We start from the raw sequence: 16,688 nt of genomic DNA, 5'->3' as shown, positions 1-16,688 counted from the left end.
GCTATCATGTGCCTTAGGCAGGCAGTGTGAACAGCAACACATCATTACATAACTAAACAAATGCAGCACATCTTTACATAGTTCAGCAAACAAATGCAACACATTTTAGCATAGTCAAACAAATATTCTACAACACATGAATGGCATTTATTCCACCGTTATGCATATCCTGCCAGGCTGGACATTCTTGCTGTTCACTGGTGTCACAGCTGGGTAGGACTATTAATTGCTTCCTTCACTTGACCACTTGAACAGTATATTCTGGTCCATGGAAGGCAGACTGCAGGAAAGAGGCTTTCAGGTTGGATTCAGCTCAATTATTTGAGTTTTGTGTCCTAAATACGCGGTCTCTTAAGCAATAGGGGTTTACCATCAACCTCTGATCAAGGACTATATCAATAGTTTATTCTTAGACTGCTTTGACAAACCATTCAAAAGGAAATTTCTTTCTATGGTGTTTGTGTGAAGCATTGTTACCCCAAGAGTATAATTTGAGGGTTTATCACACATCTCTTGTATATTTTGTTTTCAGTCCCTCATCTTTCTGTATTGATCCCCCTCCCTACTTCCTAGATGGTGCCCTATTCACATTTTCTCTATTTCTCATATCATATCACCAAATCCTCCTACTCCCCTTGCTTCACCTATAATCCCTTTATATGTTTCTCCATATTGTATACTCACACCTAAGGATTTAGAGCTAGAAATCAGAAATGAGAATATTCAGCATTTGTCTTTCTAGGTCTGGGTTATCTCACTCATTATAATCTTTTCTAGGTCTATCCATTTACCTCAAAATTTCACAATTTCATTTTTTTATGGCTAAATAGTATTCTGTAGTGTATGTAAATGGACCACATTTTCATTATCTACTCTTATGTTGAAAGACATTTAAGTTGCTTCCTTTTCCTGCCTTTTGTAAATAAGGTTGCAATGAAGGCTGCTGAACAAGTATCTGTGAAGTAGAATGTTGAGCCCTTTGGGCACATGTCACAGAGTTGTATGCCTGATTCATCTGGTAGATTAATTTTTAGTATTTGAGGATTCTTGGTATCTGTTGTCAGAATACAGTTAAAAAATTGATATGTGAAATGCCTTGGGGAACTGCGAGAAAGACTCCAGGAAAAAATGTCAGAGGGCCTTTTACCTCAGGTACATTTTCTTCCCTGGATTGTTCTTGGACTTGATTTCATGCCTCCTGTGACAAACTTACATTTAATTTATAAACTATTTTTATTCTTGTTTAAAGTGAGAGCATAGCTAAAGAACCCAATCTGGGCAGTGTATCCTGAATCTGGGCATGGCCTTCTGCCTTCTCTTGTTTTTTTCCCAGATATCATCTATAGTACATGCCAGATAATTGTGTTAAAATTGGTTTGTCCTGAGAAAGTTCTGGGGAAGGGCTGCTCTGTTAATATTTAGTAAGTGCATTCTGACATGTATTTACATGTTTTTCTGAACTCAATCAGCCTTCCTTAGATGATTGCTTTCTTCGTTTCATTCATGTATAAAAGTGCTCTAGAACTGAAGTAAGGCTGTTTACAGATTAGACTGTAGTCTGCCCCATTTCCCCTTTACACAGATTGACTGAAAAGTGGACACTAGTTTCCAGAGGAGCTCCAGCAATTTGCATAACCATTGACAGTGAATAAAGATTTCTTTTCTCTATACAGAGTAGGACTGGAAGGAACATACCTTAACATAATAAATGTAACATATGACAAATCCACAAGCAACATCATCCTAAACAGAGGAAACCTTGAATCAATGCCATTAAAATCAGAAACTAGGCAAGGCTGCTTACTATCTCTCTTTCTCAATGCAGAGTTGGAAGAACGGCATGGAACAGTGAGGGAAGAGAAGAAAATGAAAGGGACACAAAGGTGAAATCAATTTGTCACTATTTGCAGATGATAACACAATATTATACAGGATATGATATTATATACGAAAGATCCCAAAACTTCTCTTGGAGAACATTTAGAAACAAGAAATTATTTCAGAAAAGTGGTAGGGTATAAAAACAACTTATAAAAATCAGTACCCTTTCTATACAATAACAAACACACTGAGAAAGAGATCCAGGACACATCCCCATTTATAACTCTCAGAATAAACATAATCACAGAGGTGAAAGGCACTTACAGTTGCTGAAGAAAGAGACTGAGATAGACACTAGGAAGTGAAAGAAGATGCCATACTCACAGAACAGTAGGAATAATATTGTTAAAAAAAAATGACCATGCTGCCCAAAGCAATAAACACATTCATTCAATGCAATCTCAATAAAAATTACCCACAATATTCTTTACAGTAATATAAAAATATCCCAAAGTACACATGGAACCAAATAGATCCCAGATAGTCAAAGCAATCCTGAAGGGAAAAAACATGCTAGAAAAAAAAATTGCTATTCACTTATATTACAGAGAAATGGTAGTAAAAACAATATGTCACTGACAAACAGACTTGCACACCAATGGAGCAACATAGAAGACCCAAATATGAGTATTTGCAAATATAGTCATTTAATATTTGACAAAGAGATAAAAACCACACACCCTTGATAAATGAGAGTATCTTCAACAAATGGTGCTGGGAAACTGGATACCTACATGCTGAAGAATAACATTAGACCCAAGTGATTCAAAGACTTCATCTGAAGCCCAAACTACAAACACTGATGGAAGAAAACATGGGTAGCACTGGATATGATATAGGTGTAGGAAATGACTTTCTGAACAGGACTCCATTTGCTCAGGTATTAGGGCCATAACTGACCCATGAGATCTCAAAAAGCAAAAACCCTTCTATACAATAAGGAAACAATCAACTGAGGGAAGAAGAAAACTACACAAAGGGTAAGACTCTTTAACATCCTATATAAGATTAACATCACAACACCACAAGAAATGCAAAAAACAAAAACCAAGGAAACAACCCAATTTAAAATGGGCTATTGGATATATGAGTACGCGCGCGCACATACACACACACACACGTTTCTAAATATAACCTGCTCAGTGTATATGATATTACTTGTTTTTATGCATTTGATCTGGACATCCAGTTGGTGTGCTCTTCCCTGGGAAAGACAATTTCTACCGTTCTCATACTCCATCTTGAACTGTAGGTCTTTGTGTGGGGTTGATGTTCTATGAACTTTTCCCCACCCACTTTGACATGTCTATTGCTGTTGTCTGTGTTAAGCATGTTTAGGCAGTCATATTAGCAAGAGTTTATTATTGTAACTTCTGTCATTACTAATCAGGGAAAGTACCTCCTACAAAGAACAAAATTATAAAAATGCTAGGAAAAGGCAGCATTGTATAGTGAAGCCCACCCCAAACACTGATGAAAAAAATAATAAAAATGTAATTACTCTAAAAGGAAAAAAAGAACTACAGACAGTGAAATATGGAAAACTTGCCATAAAGAACACAATAAATGGATAATAGGGCATAAAAGAATATTCTTTTTTTAATAACATAAGTCTTTACTGATTCTTTGGAAATTTCTCAGCACGTACCTCTGTCCCACTCACCTCCCAAACTCTCCATATTCATCCCTTACTCCTGCAGTGTCCCGAAAAAGACCCCCCCAAATTAATTTAAAACAAAACGAAGAGAAAACACACCTTGCTCCTACATTTTTCCTGCCTTTCTAACTCCTCTTAACTCATCCTGGGAGCACCAGTAGCCGCGTGCATCATTCAAGTACTCCCTTTGTCCAATCAGCCCCAACTGCAAATGTCCATTGCAATGATTGACTGTAGTGGTTCAAGGCCTCTGGCCCCTAGCACACCATCATCATTGGACCCTCACTGAAACTCCTCTTGGAGAACTTGCTATTGCCCCAGTTCATGGAGATCCTGTGGCTAAGGTTCTACCGGATCAGTCCCTTCATGTACTCCAGCAGGTCACAGATAGGGTAGATAGATGTTAGGGTGGACCAACCCAAGGCCTAGGATATGGACCTGGATGGCAGCTAAACTGGTCAGTCCAGGCTGCTAGGATTGAACCAGCTTTCCTATGCACATGCCACCAGGACAAGTTCTTTTAAGGTCATGGTTAGGGGTACAGTAATCTCCCAAGAATGGGGGCAAGGAGCAGCTCTCCCATGAGAAGCAGGGTGAGCTGTCCTGATGCAGAACCCAGTGAGAGTCAGGGCCAGCTATCCCAGGACCAGGGAAGGGAGGGGCCCAGCTCAGCACAGCCCTCGGATTTCAATACACATAGTTCCAATGGTCCTGTGTTATTTACTGTGTGCAAGAACGGATCACAAGATAAACAACAAACCCACTTTAAGAGTTTTATTAATAAAGAGTGGGGAAAGGGAAAAGGAAGGAGTGTGCAGCCCTGTCTGGAAAAAACGTGACAGGGGCAGGGAGTGGGGCAGGCATGCCGCTTAGTTCAGCGCATGTGTATAGGGGCTTACGTAGCCATGCCACACATGCCTATAGATTACAAGGCCAGGCTGCACGTGCGCATAGATTACATAGGAAGGCCATGGAGTGACAGTCATTTGCCCAAATGCTAACAAGAGGCTGTGGGACCCTAAAAATGGTAAAGCCCGAGGTGACTAAGCATTTTGCCTGAGCGCTGACTGCCACCTGTGCAACCATGGGACCCGGGACGTGTTGGAAATGATAACAGCCTGTGGTAACACGGGCCATGGACATCAACACAGACCCCAGCTGCAGCAGAACCCAGAGGCCGTGGAGGCCACCCAGATCAGTATGGCCCCAGCAGCAGCATAGTCCTTGGACACTAACAAGGTCTCGGGTGGTTGGACCCTGGGTATTCTCGCAGCCCTCAGTGGTAACAGGAGTCAAGGATATCAATTAAGACCCTGGTTGCTGCAGGGCCACAGGCCCTATACCCTGGAGCTTCCCTGAGGCCTTTGGTGCCAATATGCGCCACAAACATCAACACAGACCCTGACTGTGGTACGGTCACCAACCCAGACACGGCCCTTCACCTCAGCCAGGGTCTGAATGTCACCATGATCCTCAGACACCCACCTGGACTCAGGCTATTGGCCAGGCCCTGTGCATCCACATGACCTTCGGTGGTTACTGAAGTTATGAACATCAACCCAGACACTGATTCCTGTAGTGCCACGGACCCAGACATGGCCCTTGCTAGCAGCTCAGGCCTGGATGCCATCATGGCCCCAGATGACAGGCCTCTCAGATCGGCATGACACCAGCAGCAGCATAGTCCTTAGACACCAACCACCAACATGGCACAGGGGTAGCCCTAGCCCGCTGGTGGCCTTTGGTGGAAACATGAGTCATGGATGTCAAAAAAGACTCTGGCTATGTTAGGACCATGAACCCAGACAGGACTCTTGGCAGGAGCCTGGCCTGGACATCACCCTGGCCTTGGGTGGCAAGAAGGCAACACATCAGTCTGTTCCTCACTACCTTCGCTCTTTCCATGCTGCCTCTTTCCACAGCATGTGAACTGGTGTGCTTCTTTTTCTCTTGCAATTTTCCACCATAAATTTACTCGTCATAATGGCATCAGGTGGGCCTGCGAATGTCTTCAGCTAGCCTGGACTGTGAGGACCCAGGCTCATAAAAGAATATTCATAACGCATATATCAGGGATGTATTTTTATATTTCAAGTCAACTATGTATTTAAAAGTTTAAGTGTATAATATTTAAAATTCTAACAAAAGTTTAATAAGCAACAATAAATGATCACATCACCAACTGAGAAGATTATTTCTACCACACTCAGCATTCTTAATTTATCTGTGGTTCTTTATGTAGAGTTGTGGCTCTTGGATGTTCCCCTGTCCATGTTAGCAACTCTATAAAAACATATGTACAAGGAGCATACAAAATGAGCAGGCTATATTTATGTGTACAGATTTATATATAAACATGCATGTACATGTATGTATGTAACAAAAATTAGTGGGAAAAAGGCTATGCATTTGAAAGAGAGCATGGAGGGGTGTATGGAAGGTTTAGAGAGAGGAAATGGAAGGGAGAAATGATGTAATTATAATATAATATGAAAAATAAAATAAATTTTAAAATGGGCTAAAAAGCTAAACAGAGAGTCCTCAAGTAGAAGAAATAAAAATAGCTAAGAAATGGTTATAAGATATTTAACAATTAATGAAATGCAACTTAAATCAACTTTAAAGTTTTAAAAAGATGTCATTGTTTTTTACTACTGAGTAAAACTAGTGCTCCATTGTGTAAATCCACCACATTTTCTTTATCCATTCTTTGGTTGAGGGGCATCTAGGTTGTTTCCAGGTTCTGGCTATTACAAATAATTCTACTATAAGTATAGTTGAGCAAATGTAGTATGATTGAGCATACTTTGGGTATTTGCCCAAGAGTGCTATTGCTGGGTCCTGAAGTAGGTTGATTCCCAATTTTCTGAGAAACCGCCATACTGATTTCCAGAGTACATGTTTGTATTCCCATCAGCAATGGAGGAGTGTTCTCCTTAATCCACATTCTCTCCAGCATAAGCTTTTTTTTTTTTTTTTTTATCTTAGCTATTCTGACTGGAGTAAGATGGTATCTCAGACTTGTTTTGATTTGCATTTCCGTGACAGCTAAGGATGTTGAACATTTTCTTAAGTTTCTTTGGCCCTTTGAGATTCTTCTGTTGAGAATTCTCTGTTTAGGTCAGAACCCCATTTTTTTAATTGGATTATTTGGAATTTTGATGTCTAATTTCTAGGGTTCTTCATATATTTTGGAGATCAGTCCTCTGTCTGATGTGGAGTTGGTGAAGATTTTTCCCATTCAGTAGGCTTCCTTTTTGTTCTATTGACTGTGTCCTTTGCTTTGCAGAAGCTTTTCAGATTCAGGAGGTCCCATTTACTTACTGCTACTCTCAGAGTCTGTATTACTGGTGTTATATTTAGAAACTGGTCTCCTGTGCTCATGCATTTAAGTACTGACATTTTGGAACCCATTTTCTTTGGATGGATATCTTGATCAGCCTAGATACAGTAGGGAGGGCCCTGAACCTTCCTCAAAGCAATGTGTCTTGCCCTCTCTGAAGAGTAGATGGTGGGGTGGGGTGAGGGAGAAGGTGGAGGGATGGGAAAAGGAGAGGGAGTGGAAACCAGAATTGGTATATAAAATGAAAAAAGATAATTTGTTTTATTTTTTTAAAAAGTAAAAATTTTAAAAATGAAAAATAAAGTTACACAATGAATAAGATAAAAAAATGTTTTAAGAAGAGCTCCTCTAACTCCTTGTTAGTAGTTTACCCTAAAGAAGAAAAATATAAGCATGCTGAATGAAAACATCTTCAAACTCTGAGTCAAGGGTAGATAGAGAATTATTGCATTTCTGTGTTATAGGGTGTCACATAAGTATGAAAAAGAACAGACTGAAGCTGTATTTATTAATTTGGAAAGCATTTCCATCATCTTTCAAGTATACCAAAGTTTCTAAGTAATGCATAAAATTAATTCAACAGTAAAAAATATGCCTCTATGCTCTCTAGAAACAAAGCTTATATTAATAAATATATAATGATATATTATAGAAGATAGAAGATAGATAATGAGTAAGTAGCTAATCTGATTATCCCAAGGAAAGGAAATGGTGCATATATATATATATATATATATATATATATATGGTTCTTTACTTGTAACAGTGAGCATGTTATATTTTAATATAATATAAACAATAAATTTATTTAATCTTTTTTTAAAAAAAGGTTTATTTATTATGTATACAACATTCTGCCTTGACGTATGCCCGCACGCCAGAGGAGATGGTTGTGAGCCACCATGTGGTTGCTGGGAATTGAACTCAGGACCTCTGGAAGAGCAGCCAGTGCTCTTAACCTCTGAGCCATCTCTCCAGCCCCCTTTAATCTTTAAAAAATAAATAATTTTCAAAAATTTAATGTTTCCAGTTAGAAATGATATGTTAGACTAGACGTGGTCATACAAAGGCTGAAGAGGAAGGTTTCTAGAAGTTCAAGAACAGTTTTGACTCCATAACAGACCATGTCGTAAAAATTAATGACTGGAAGTTCAAGGAATACAAAGAAAAATATTGTTATGAATTCATCCCTGTGAATGTAAGAATAGAACTTATTTCTATCACGAAACAATTTGCAGTAGAGTCCAAATATAGAATAAAAGCACCTAGATAAAAATAGATGCCTATCTATCTATCTATCTATCTATCTATCTATCTATCTATCTAGATGACATTCTGTCCATCTGCAACCTAGACAGTCACGTGTACCAAGCAAAGGCGTAGAAATATGTGTTGTATGTGGTAGAAGTAGAGTCAAGAATTAAAAACCCAGGTTCTGGGTTATTAAGAAGATTAAAAGAGAAAAAAAAGGTTAAACATTCAGGGAGTATTATTAGCTAAACTTCCCTAATTGTGGTTTTTCAACTATTCCAAATTCTTGCTCATGACTTTTATCTAGAAAAAAATGATGAAAATTGGGCTGGAAAGATGGCTTGGGTATTAGGAATGCTTGCAGCTCTTTCAGAAGACCAGGTTTTGTTTCCCAACATATATGCTGGGCAGCACACAACCACCTGTAACTCCAGTTCAAGGGGATATGGCATATTCGTCTGGCTTCTATATACATGCACGGACACATGTAAACACACACACACACACACGAACTCCCCACAAGAAATTTTTTTTAATTATGAAAGAGGTGGGATATATTAATATTTCCTTATGAGCTATATTTGTTAATTTCTTTAGAAATGTGAACTCAAACTGAGTGGTAGCTTTAAGTAGCACTGTTTTATTATTGAGCTCTATCATATAACATATTTCAAAAGTTCCCATATTTATTCATTGCTTATAGGAGCAAGACTCATTTTCTTATTAACAATTTTTGCATTTTCCAATTGGGAGATGTTGCTCAACAGTTTCATTTGAACTGAAGCATTGCATCTTGAACAGAAGCTACCTAAGACCCAGGAAGTTAATCAAGTCTCAGGAAGTTATTGAAAGTGCACAATTTACAAGGCCCCTCCCTAAAGTTATATAGGCAGTAATTATCAGGAAGACAAGTTTCACCAATCTATCAAGCTACCTGCAAATTGTGAAGAGAGCTCTAAGAATGGAGTTTTTCCGTGACTTCTTTTACTCATCAGTGCTCAGAAAAGAAATCCCTCTTCTATATTCCTCTAAGTAACTTCAATAAACTCGATCACTTGGTACTTTAGGTTTGATAGAATCATTACTTTGTCTGTTATTGTTGCTTTTTTGTGGCGGGGGTGGGGTGGGGTGAGGGAGTCAAAACAGGGTTTTTCTGTATAGCTTTGGAGCCTGTCCTGGAACTCATTCTGTAGACCAGGCTGGCCTCGAACTCACAGAGATCCACCTACCTCTGCCCTAGAGTGCCTCCCAGTTGTCATGACTGCTTTATCTGCCATGAATTTATACTTGTTTGTATCTCCCCAGGAAAAGTGAATACAACAGGATGATATTGTCTTAGTATCATTGCATGGTTATTATCTTTGCTACTAATAATGCTTTTTGTGTTTAAAATAAATTTTTTCAGATGTTAATGGCTTTTCAACAATGTTCTTTAAACTGATATCTAAATAGTACAAGCTTATTCCTGCTTATTTTTAAAATATGTTTCTATTACTTATAGATAAGATAGCATAAAAGTTGTTATTTCTAATGTTCGTCTTTTAAGTAAAATGTTCAATCCATACAGCTTTAATGTGCTGTTGATTTAGTCAAGTTTACATTAACTAAATTATTTTATTTTATTTTTGTCCCTTTACTTTCACTTAACCATCTCTTTTCCTGATGTCTCTGTTGTTCATTGGTCCATTACTTTTTTGTGGGCATGGTCTCTCTAACAAAGCTTTCAGGTTGACACCTTACCTAGGCATACTGTTTGGTTCTCATTCTCTTTATTTACACCTGGAACCAAATGTTTCTGCTCACACTTGCATCATCCACCTTCACTGAACCCTTGGGGCATCTCTACTGCTGCCATTCCTTAATTAATCATTTCCCTTTCTGTTTAACTGGTAGAAGGCCTCTCAGTTTGTCATTCAGTCTCTTTGGCTCATGTTCTTCAACTTCTTCCTGCTTCCCTGCGTGTTCATGTTCTCTACTGAGGTTTATATTTTCATCTAGTCATTGATTAGAGGGTCACCTCAGGGGGTGGGGGTAGAGAAGCTAATTCACAAGTGGGGATCTTGTGCAAGAGGAAATTGTGAAGATCTTTATTTCTGGGGAGATTTAAAATAAAAAAATGACATAAGACAGAACACATTTCCCAGAGATTTGAGTAATAGGACAAAGGCTTTCGGATTAGCCAAGATCTGTGATGACAGGATTTCCTCCCACAAAGCTTTACCTCCTAATCCTTCAAAGAACAATTCTATCAACTGGGGAGAAAACATTCAGATAAACAAGCCTTTCAAGACCATTCTTATTCAAGCTGTCACATTCTATCCCTGGACTCCACAAGCTTATGGCCATAGCACAATGCCAAAAACAAATAAATAAACAAACAAAACACAACAATAAAAAATATTTGATTCAAATTTAAAAGTACTCATTGTCTTTCACAGTCTCAAGATAGTTTAAAAGTCATCCAAAGCCTCTTCTGAGACTCAAGCCAATCTCTTAACTGTAATTTCAAATAAAATCAAAAGCAAACTACATACTTCCAATTCACAATAGCACAGAATATACATTATCATAATGAAAGGGAGAAAAGAGGGGATAGTGAGGAAACACTGTACCAAAGCAAGACAAAATCCAGCAGGGCAAACTCCAAATTCTGTAGTTCTATTTCTGTTGTCAAAGAGTAGAAATGGCTTTTCAGATCTCCCACTCCTTCCAACTTTGTTGACTATAAACACACTTCTCTTTTGGATTAGTTCAACTCTCTGAATGTAGCTCTTCCTGTAAGACATCCAAACATCGTGGGGTATCCAACCCAATTGTGATTTACTTTAGCATCTTCACCCAATAGCTTTTCTGGGTGTCCATATAGGGTCTCCCCTGCCACATGTTGACCTCAGCATCTTTCCTCATATGTGGAGGCAGATTTCACATACCTTTACTTCTGTATCCTTCAAAACTTTAAATCCAGAACAATGTGGCTGATGCTGCCAGTTTCTGTGGCCTGCCTGGGATGAAATATGACCCCTTTCCTTGAATTACATTTACATAAACTTTGACTTGTTGCTGTTCTTAGGACTGTTACTTCCTCAGGTTTTTCCTCCCCATAAGTTGTAGTCTTTTCCTGAGAGCATCACTCCCTCTATTCCACTTAGCACTGGGCCTTTCTATATATTTGTCATCTCTTTGAACACAAGACTTGGCCAAAGCATTAAGTTTTCTGATGCTCTTTTTCTTCTCAAATTGTAAATTTTGTATTTCTCTTTTCCCTGCTTGTTCTTTATTCACTGTAGATCTGAGTAAGAGTGACCACTACTAGCCATAAGACAGAGTCAGTTTCTGGTTGTCTTGAAATCTCCTCTACTGGAGAAATTAGTTCAAAATGCTTTAATTTGGGCTCAGGCAGATTCTGTGGACAAGGACAAAAGCAAACACATTCTTTACTAAAATATCACATGAATTGTCTCTAAGTCAGTTGCTAGCATTATTTCCCTCTTAAAGCTCTTGAGCTGGGCTTCCCCAGTCCACACAGCTCTCAGCACTACTATCTTCTAAGATTTTACTAGGATGACCCAAATCAGTGTCCCACCACTTTTCTAGTCCAAAGTCCCAACATCTTTCATATTTCTCCAAAACCCAGCATAGTTGTTGCCCTGTCACAGCAATATTCCAGTCCCTGGTACCAACTTCTGTCTTAGTTTCTTTTCTATTGCTGTGAGGAGATGCCATGACCAAGGCAACTTATAAAAGACAGTATTTTACAGGGGTGCACCCACCCACTGTGACAGTGGAACTAATCTATTGGGAGCTCACCAAGGCAGAGACAGAGACAGACAGAGAGAGAAAGAGAGACAGAGAGAGACAGAGAACTTGGCCTTAGAGTAGACTTTGGAAACCCCAAATTCAACTGTAGTAACACAGCTCCTCATATAAGATCACATTTCCAATCCTCACAAAAGAGTTCCATTTACTAGAGATCCAGCATTCAAATCTGCAAGCCTATGGGGTCATTCTCATGCCAGCCACCCATAACTGCTACTGGCATTATGAGTTGCCTTATCTACTAAGGGTTTTCTTCAACTTTGGATGAAGTTAATCCAAATTATTTCCTAGTCTTTCTCAATTTAGCTTTAAAATAAAGAATTTAATTGTGCCCATGAATCTGTAATTGCTGTGTCATTTTGTTACTCGCTATACTCAAAGGACTTTGTGTAAGTGGGCACATTCCAGGTGAACTCTATAGGTTTTCCATGAACTTTATGTACATATTCAAATATTAGAAATAGGTCCTACTGAGGTCAACTTATGTATATAGGTGGTATATCTAGTATTGACTCTTGGTCTCTCTTCTATGTTCTCTTCCTTAATGTGGCGTTTGAGGTCCTTGATATTTTTCCTAATTAAAATCTTTAATCTGTGGCATTTTATTATAGAAGTTTTAATATATTTATTCCTTAAAGGAGAGAGTTGAGTCTTTTCTTAGTTCTCATCTCAGCAAATAAGCGTAATTTATTCTCTAAGTAAGTTAGTTGAACTTTTCCAATGCCAAAACCTTGGAAAAAGAAGCCTTAGTCAACTCATAGGAAGTCCTCCCCTTCATTAAAAAAATGGTTACAACCCACTCACTATGCCATTGTATTTCATCAAAAACATAGCAACAGAGATCAATAGTGAGCTCTGCTACCATCATTGAGACTGAACTATCTAGAAACTTCTTTATATTGAAGGAACTCAGTATCTCCTTGTCATAGTGTAACATTTAAAGGACCTTAAGAATATACCACTAGAAATGGCAATTACTAGATGTTATTATTTTGGGGATCTTGACTTTTTCCACTTTATAAATATACCTCAGATGTAACAGAAATTAAAACTTGGGGGAAAAAAGTTCAGGTACCCTTTCCACTATTGCTAGGAGTCTTTGTTGAGGTCATCCTTGTGGATTCCTGGAAGTTTCTCTGGCACTAGGTTTATCCCTAACCCCATAATGACCCAGCTCTTTCAAGATATCTCGTTTATTACTCTCCCCTCCTTTATGCCCCCACTCAAACATTCTGATGCTTCATGTTCCCATCCTTCCATTCCCTTTCCTCTACTCTCCACCTCCACCCCCAGTTTATCAAGGACATCTCATCAGTTTCTTCTTCCCGGGGGAGATCCATGTGTCCCTCTCAGAGACCTCCTTGCAACCTAGCTTCTCTAGGGCTGAGGACTGTAGCTTGGTTATCCTTTGTTTTACATATAATATCCACTTATGAGTGGGTACATACCACGTTTGTCTTTCTGAGTCTGGGTTACCTCACTTGGGATGATTTTCTCTAGTTCCATCCGTTTGCCTGCAAATTTCATGATGTCACTTTTTTTTTCTGGCCAAGTAATACTCCATTTTATAGATATATAATCCACAAGGATGACCCCAGCTAAGATACCTCAAAATAGTGGAGAGGATGCCTGGTCTGGTCTTCCCCTATTATCAAATTGGTAAAACCTTAATTGTCATCATGGAGCCCTTGTACAGTACCTGATTGAAGTGGATGTAGAGATTCACAGTCAAGCACTAGGCTGAACTCCGGGAGTCCAGTTGAAGAGAGGGTGGAGGGATTATATGAGCAAGGAGGGGTTAAGATCCTGATGGGGAATTCATAGAGACAGTTGACCCGAGCTTTTGGGACATCACAGGCTCTGGATGGACAGTTAGGGAGCCAGCATGGGACTGACCTAGACCCACTGCATATGGGTAACAGTTATGCGGCTTTGCTTTTGTGGGGCCCCTAGCAGTGGGACCAGGACCTGTCCCTGATGTACGAGCTCTTTGGAACCTATTCCCTATGGTGGGATGCCTTGTTCAAGTCTTGATGCAGGGGACAGGAGCCTGGCCTACCTCAACTTGATATGCCACTCTTTGTTGATTCCCAGCCTTACCCCATCTGAATGGAGACAGGAGTGGATGGTGAGGTAGAAGGGAGATGGATGGGGGAAGGAACAGGAGGAGAGGAGGGAGGGGAATCTGTGAATTAAAAAATAACTTGGAAAAAGTAAAAGCTTATCAGAACATGCTTTGCAAATATTTAATTCATTAACTGTGTCAATGGTCTCCTTCCTTTTGTGTCCATGAAGATGGGCAGATTAATCACCTGGTCAATGGGCCATACCTCCAGAAGACTGATCTACCACAAACAATGCTAAGGAGATAGGAAGAATAATTATCCTTTTAGTGAGAGTATGTACTTTTCCTTCCCAGAATTCCAGGCCCCCTAAGGTGGTTCCTGTAAGTCTCTATAAGGTTCTGCTGGAACTACCAAATTTTCTGAGAAAGTTGGACCCAGAACAATATACCTTTTCATTTATCCTCTTCTGTTTCTTTCTTTTTGGTGCCAGCCAGAGCCCAAGTCTGGGCTTCTTAACCCTCTTCCCCATCTTTGTCATGAAGTTGCTTGCCAAATGTGTGACTGACCTCAATGCCTAACTTAACCTGCATAGCTTACTCTCTCTCTCTCCCTCTTAAGTTCCTGCCTAGGAATGTATAATAAACTTATCTCTAAAAGTGAAAAATGATCTCAATGGTGTTAAATGCTGGTATTCAAGTGGAAACTCATGGGTACTACTCACCACAGAAAGCAATATTCTCAGAAAAGTGGACCAAAATCCTCTTGATCCTTTATACTCTTTTCAACTCTGCATTAGACCATTAAAGAAAATCCTTCCCACAGTACATTCAATTAGTAAGCAAATAATTTTACCCCAAGAAATTATTTTTCCTACTCTGTGATTCTGTTCTGAAAATTGCTTGATAATTACAGTAACAAGTGATTTTTTAACCATATATACAATTCTATTAAAATTTTATGACTTAGTTGTATTGAATAAATTTGTAAAAGTTACATAAAAGCAAAAGACTATTCATGGCGAGTAGAATACTAGAGAACACTATTGCATAAGTGTTTGTATTGTTTTTAATGTATAACATCATGAATTCCAAACATCTTTTTAACACTTTGTTCATAATGCCATTTTTATATTGTCCTGATTTATAGAAATGAAAAAATATAAATTGAGTTTCATTCACACACTTCCAAAAGTCATGCCGCACAATCAAAAGTCAAATCTTCTCTTCCCCAGCACTTTCTTCAAGAGGAATACTCATGTTAAGATTCTAACAAAAGGTTTAAGCTAAAGCAGTCATGTCCTACAAAGAGACAGCAGTCTATCTACAGACTCTTGTAGTGACTTAAACTTGAATGCTTACATTTATCCTGGTTCAAGAATCCTTTTCTATGATCCAATTAGTGTTGGACAATATGTATGCTTCATTAGCCGACTCATATTAACCCAAACTAATGAGACCAATGCCCCCCAAACAGATGGCTGATGTGGTAATTTAGAAATTTACAATGAGACTGTAACTAATGGGAAGAAAGGAAAACTCACCAGCAGATTACCATGGGCATCAAAATGATACTTTGAAAGTATGGAAAATAGTTATTACAGTCACTGTGTCAAATGTTATTATGCTGTGACAATAGTGTTCCCATTTATATAAAATTAAGCTATCTATATTCAATAAACCCCGAGAAAGAGCTTTAGGAAAATATGACATGATTTTATTACATATCAGAACAAATCATGGGTATGCAGTGTTTATAAATAAATATATTTTTGTGATTGGTAAGGAGATCTAAATTTCATTATGCGAAACTTCCCCATACATTATGGGACACTTAGCATAGCTAGTGTTATTCTTTCAGTCCCTGCCCTAGCCACGCCCACTCCTTTTAACTTCTGACCTCCGCTCCGCCATCGCTCTCTTCCTGTTTCCTCTCCCGGTGTACACACGGGGCTTTGCCTCTCTCCTCCTCCTCTCTCTCTCTCCTTCTTTCCCTCTCTTTCTTCTCTCTCTCTCTCTCTCCCTTCTTCTCTCCCCCCATTTCTTAATAAACATTTATGGCTATTTCCTGTGTTTATATGTCTGACCCGCCGCCACTGCGCCGACTGTAGCCGCTTGCTCGGGTGCACTGGCGCTCGGCACTGCTGGGACCCGCAGGAGTTTGCTGTGAGCCCGCCGGGCGGGCGGGGGAACCCCACATATATATATTTTAATTTTCGAGACAGGGTTTCTCCGTAGCGTATATTTTTTAAGAATAACAGCTAGCCCTTACTATAGAATACAGTGATGCTACCCAATCATTCCAATACACAAGAGAATCCTGTTTATCTTTTAGAAAAGCAGTTTTTCCTCTCTTAATTGACTTCACTGATTGGCCTTAGATGAAATGGATCAAGAAATTAAACAATCCCTTTCCAAAACTCCCTTCCCTCTGCATAGCAAGAATACTTTTTTTCTTCGCATCTTTCTAGGATTATTTAGTGAAACACTCCTTTTTTTAAGGAATCTCTGAGTAGTCAATGCCATAGATATAAGATGCCCAGTAACATCTCATAGGAATCTAACTGGGAACCAGAATGGAGCTCATGTAGAATAAGTAGCCCTAAGTGTCTTGCTTGCAGAGTCTGTGAAATATAATATACATTTTTTTTTGTCAGAATTTTCCCAAGGAGATTCTA

Source organism: Microtus oregoni, unplaced genomic scaffold (assembly GCF_018167655.1).
Source record: "Microtus oregoni isolate MIOR12 unplaced genomic scaffold, Mior012 000014F_ref0000157, whole genome shotgun sequence".
Classification (NCBI taxonomy): Eukaryota; Metazoa; Chordata; class Mammalia; order Rodentia; family Cricetidae; genus Microtus; species Microtus oregoni.
Note: the sequence above shows the minus strand (reverse complement) of the source record.